We start from the raw sequence: 6,000 nt of genomic DNA on the forward strand, positions 1-6,000 counted from the left end.
ATGTTCCTCAATTGTTATAATGGGCATAGTGGCTGATTCATTAATTTCTTGTGGAACTGATACACCCGACAAGTTAACATCATCTTCATCTAACCATTCTGCACTTAACATCTCTCCATGAGCAATAATTGCCATCAGCTCTCTCTGTCTTTTGGCAGCCACTCGTATTGGCCGAATTCTTTGCGGTTGAGGAGCATGTGATAATTGCCTAGGCCCAAGATCGCGTTGTCGGTACTGTTGAACATGCTTCTTCAACATGACTTGTGAAGCAACATAGAGGTGACAGATTTTGCAGATCCGTTCAAGCAACGACAACTGAATGGAAGGACAATATAGATCATATGGAAGAATTTTGAATGCCTTTGCCGATTGAGGTAGCATGTTATCAACTTTCAAAGACTGATTGAAGAAAAGAGATGGAAATCTGTTCAAGTCGCTCTCAGATGCATCTGGTGCTTTAAGGCCTGCCTACAGTCTACAATCTACATTGAATAAAAACAAAATATGATGATGCAAGACTATGACTTCCTTGGCAAGAGCTCAACTGGTTTAGGATTAAACTGGTGGGCTGTTGACGGGCGAGCGAGTGTGTGCCATACCAACACACTGACTAATTTCCTATTTTTTGATTTATTAAATTTATTGTAAAAAATAACATTGTTGACATAAATTTATCTTGAACTCCCCCCTCCCCCATGTCAACAATTGTCAAACTTCTTCAAACCCCCTCCCCCCTATTTTGTTGACATAATTAATGGACGACCCCCAAGTGAACCCTTTACAGATAATACTCATAACGTGTAGCAGTTCACATACACACTTTCTGAGTGAGCAGGATGAGTACCACACTACACCTGTATAAATTGTCACAACTCTAGGTCTTTAAACTAAGTAACATAAAGAAGCCAAAACAACAAGTTTGGCAAAATCAACACATAATTTATTTCCCTAGAAAACAGTAAAAAATCAAAAGACACTACATGTATTTTGAATTAAATTCCATGTAGTTCTAGATGTTTTACCACATGTCCTAAAGTACAGAATGTTCTGAATGAATTCTAGTAGTCTTGAATGTCTTGATTTATCACAGTGTTATAATCCAAAATGTCTTTGAATGAATCCTCATTAATCCCAAAGTAGTGTCTTAGTCCAAAATGTCAATGGGCACTTTTGTAATTCCAATGAATAATTTAAATAATTCTCTCAAATTATACCTGAACAAAACTATAAGTGAATCTAGACTGATCATAAAATGGAATGAATAATTGTTTACCTAGTCTCCTTTATATACAGACAGTCACCTGACCTAAAACACAATAGCATTTTCTGTAAAATTAATGATTTTTGATGGAAAATTCAATTGAATTGTAAACAAAATTAGGCAGTGAACTTTTAATTTTAATAAACATCTTGTTTACTACTCATAATCAGGACAAAAAAGGTAGACAAAACAGCACAATAGTGGGGTAGGCAAAAACTCCATCTTCAATCATGGACAAAGGTCAAGCATACAGTATCAGTTAGATATACATAACAATACTCTGCGTCATTTTGTCTTACAGATTTAGACCTGGACAAGACCAAGTGTTAGAAACATGGGACTGACAATCGCTCTAAATGTTTAGCTTGTTCCAGTTGCCAATCAGTGACTACATGGCAGACTTGTATATTGTTAATGAAATGTCAATGGGCTATAGTACTAGGGGTACAAAAGTGGATGGCACAGAAGAACACCTCTTGGGATGATGTCATCAGTTGGCATGCTGATGCTATGGCTGGTAATGACCAAAGGGGATCGCACTCCACATGGTTCATCAATCACAAAGTGATCCAAGCTATCACAGTTAATGACAGTTCCAACTCCTCCATTGTCACATCATGATGAACTTTTCTTGGCAGAACCAGTAGATCGTTTACCACATGGGATCGACATCCAATCATCTTTTGCCACTGAGTCAGGTTGAGATCGCAGTTACTATCTTGCACTTTAGATGTATGAACCAATTACATTATTAAAATGTCCTGTACCCTATTCCAACTTAATGAACTGAATGTCATGCAACTACAGAGGCCTTGTTCTGCCATGGCCTGACTCTGCCATATGGCTCTAATCCGAGCATGTCAATACCACATAAAACAGGTACTCTCATGGATCAGCCTAACCAGCATAGTGCCATATGATGCTCAGATTAATGCCTTGGTACCCAGGGGAGTCACTTCGCTTTGTTCTTAAACCTTTGCCACTCAATGGGAGCCTTTACTTTATGACCATTTGGACCTTAACATATCTCTCCACCACAGTTGATGATACATTGTAAGCCCATAATGGTAGGCCATTATCGACTTCACATGAAAAAGATTAAACTTATTGCAAGCCTACTCAGATATTATCTTACATGGTAGAATGGACTGGTTTTGTGGATCAAGTATCCATCTCAAATAACGGTACAGTGTCATACAGGATTAAATGGCACCGTTCCATTAAGTCAGACACTGTCATATGTCTCAGATCCCAACAGGTCACTACCACACTCGATCTAAGTCAAAAGACAGGTCATTGTGCAGTTTGCCTACTCCTCACCACAAGGCACTTTCATGGATCCACTACATATCACTCAATGCACCCAGTGCACAGACAGTTTAGTGACCACAATATACATACAGTATGGAGTCATTACATTCTCATGTCTTTGTCACTCAAAGGAAACACTTGCTCAGTGATCATATCCCAATCAGAATGTTCTGCAAGCATGGTGGGCCATTCTATTAGACAATCATCTCAAGTTTCATCTCAGATTGCACAGGAGGCATCAGCATTACTACTTTCATCTGGATATGACAAAGTATGCTCACAAGTTCCATCATCGTTGCTTGATAGATTTCACTTGCAATAGGAGATTCTGCTTTCTGGACATCAACTGAGGAAGTCTTTCATTTGTTGCCACCAGAGTTTTGCTTTCCTCCTTCACTGTCAATAGATGTTGGGTTGTGTGGCCGACAAAAAGTGAAAATTCCCCCAATACTTTCTGACTGAGAACCCTGCAGTTATGTAAATGTAAGATTCAAAGAAGAAAATAATTAGAGCTGTCAACACTCTTTCTCACAACATTTTAAGCCTTAATCTCTAATTGGTACAAATTCTACAGGTACTATGCAAATAAGAAATGTATTGCAAAAACAGACACAAAGACTACTCATGCTGGCAAGCTGTTACATTATATTCTTATATATCAGGCTGCTTGTGGCTTGTTTGAAGTTGGCAGTTTTGGGATGTTTGCTGAACTCATTGGGATTTCAAATAAAGCTGGAGTTCAAGATTTTTTCAGGTCCCTTATCTTGAGGTTATTTATGTGAACAGGCCATGTACTACTTACCTGATGGGGATTGATCATGTGGGTATTCGGTAAACATCCTATGTATGTAGTGCATGTGGACTGATAATGAGGGTATTAGGTAAGCAGTTTATTTAGCTCATACCTGATGAGGATTGATAATGTAGGTATGAGGTAAGATAGTCTATGTACATAGTAAATGGGGACTGATAATGTGGGTATGAGGTAAAATAGTCTATGTACATAGTAAATGTGGACTGATCATGTGGGTATGAGGTAAAATATTCTATGTACATAGTAAATGGGGACTGATCATGTGGGTATGCAGTAAAATAGTCTATGTACATAGTAAATGGGGACTGATCATGTGGGTATGAGGTAAAGAAAAAGTCTATGTACGTGCACTTCATACCTGATGGGGATTGATCATGTGGCCTGGATATTAGGTAAATATTCTAGGTACTTTGTACCTGATGGGTATCTATGATGTGGGTATAAGGTAAATAATATATGTACTTTGTACCTAATGGGGATTGATCATGTGGGTATTAGGTAAATAGTCTAGGTACTTTGTACCTGATGGGTATTTATGATGTGGGTATAAGGTAAATAATATATGTACTTTGTACCTAATGGGGATTGATCATGTGGGTATTAGGTAAATAGTCTGGGTACTTTGTACCTGATGGGTATTTATGATGTGGGTATAAGGTAAATAATATATGTACTTTGTACCTAATGGGGATTGATCATGTGGGTATTAGGTAAATAGTCTGGGTACTTTGTACCTGATGGGTATTTATCATGTGGGTATAAGGTAAATAATATATGTACTTTGTACCTAATGGGGATTGATCATGTGGGTATTAGGTAAATAGTCTGGGTACTTTGTACCTGATGGGTATTTATGATGTGGGTATAAGGTAAATAATATATGTACTTTGTACCTAATGGGGATTGATCATGTGGGTATTAGGTAAATAGTCTAGGTAATTTATCTGATGGGGAATGATACTGTCTACATCAGGTAAATGTAAGTAGCATATGGAGATTTATTATATTGGTATTAGGTAAATACTCTGTCTACATCGTACTTTACGGGGATTGATCTTGTGGGTATTAATTAGGTAAACACCCTATATACTTCGTACCTGATGGGGGACGGTCATGTGGGCAATAGGTAAATTATATAATTACAAAGTTGTTCTTGTCGGGTTTAATGCCATTTTGCGTCACAAAATAGGCTATACATGGTGGCCAGTATTAATGATGGAGGAAGAACCTGGGAAAACCCCAGAAAGAACCACTGACCCACAAGAAGCTGGTGGCAAGCTTTCTCATATACCCACATTGGCTGAACCTGAGAATCAAAACCACACAGACAGGTGAGATGACAGTGATCTGTAACGGTGAGCACTTTAGACCACTTGGGACCCCAATTACAAAGTCCTTGACATTAATTTTCTTAGTCTGCCATGGTGATGGCTCATGTCTGAAAAGCACTCATTCAAGCTAATCTTTGGTTAAAATCAGATTTAATAAAAAATCAATATTTGTCTGTGTTATTTGCACATACGCCATTAAAGATAAATACATAAATCATAATCTTCGACCTTGAGCAAAATAACATGCATGCCAAATTTTATTTGTCCACTTTAACTAGTTTTTAATCATTTGTGGTAATAACGGTTTTGAAAAACTTATGCAAACTTGGGAATTAAGAAGTAAACAATAAAGAGGAATATTTGCTGTAATATTGTTGTTAGGTTTAACACCATTTTTCAGCACGTAATAAACTATACATGGCAGCCAGTATAAATGGTAGTGGAAGAACCCTAGAAAACCCCAGAAAGAACCACCGACCCATGAAAAGCTACTGGCAAGCTTTCTCGCGTACCCATGTTAGCCGAGCCTGATACTTGAAACCCATGCAGACAGAGGTGGGATGGGATGGCAGTGCTCCGGAATGGCAAGCGTTTTAGACCACTCGGCCATACTGGGCCCCAATATTTGATGTAATGGCCAGACATTCTAATTAGGATATATAGCTATAAATAAAAATATTTGTACCAAATTAGGATATATATATATATAAATACAAATATTTCTGCCACATTTCATTTGTCTGTGTCATGAGAATCTTATAAGTGTGCTTTGTATCTTGCATTTTTCCCCCACAAAGGCATTTAAATCACAAAATTTGAAGAAAAATATTGACAAGCCTGAAAATATAATCCAATGAACTAAGTAGTAATACAAGTAAGCATCCCAAATTGCATGCATTTACATAAAGTAGTTTTTTATTAAAACAATTTACAAGGTATTTTCAAAAAAATAAAAAGTGTAGAAAATTAAAAACTAAGGTTACTGTGACCAGTGATTTAGGGACCCACTCAAGTCCAGAACCTAAGTGATTTCGGGACCCACTCAAGTCCAGAACCTAAGTGATTTAGGGACCCACTCAAGTCCAGGTATCAAAATGTACAATTTGGTCGTTTTAGGGCAGTAGTTTCTTAGCTACCCTGCTTGCATGAAAGTGTGATGGACAGAGATAACAGGAATGGATGGACAACATAAAACTAATGAGGAAGGTGTGAGAGGTGGGGCTGTAGACAAAATACCACAGCTCTATTCTTCAGTTTTGCAAAGCAAGAAACAACTCGGTAAA

The sequence above is a fragment of the Sinohyriopsis cumingii genome, chromosome 1 (assembly GCF_028554795.1).
Source record: "Sinohyriopsis cumingii isolate HCF-2022 chromosome 1, ASM2855479v2, whole genome shotgun sequence".
Classification (NCBI taxonomy): domain Eukaryota; kingdom Metazoa; phylum Mollusca; class Bivalvia; order Unionida; family Unionidae; genus Sinohyriopsis; species Sinohyriopsis cumingii.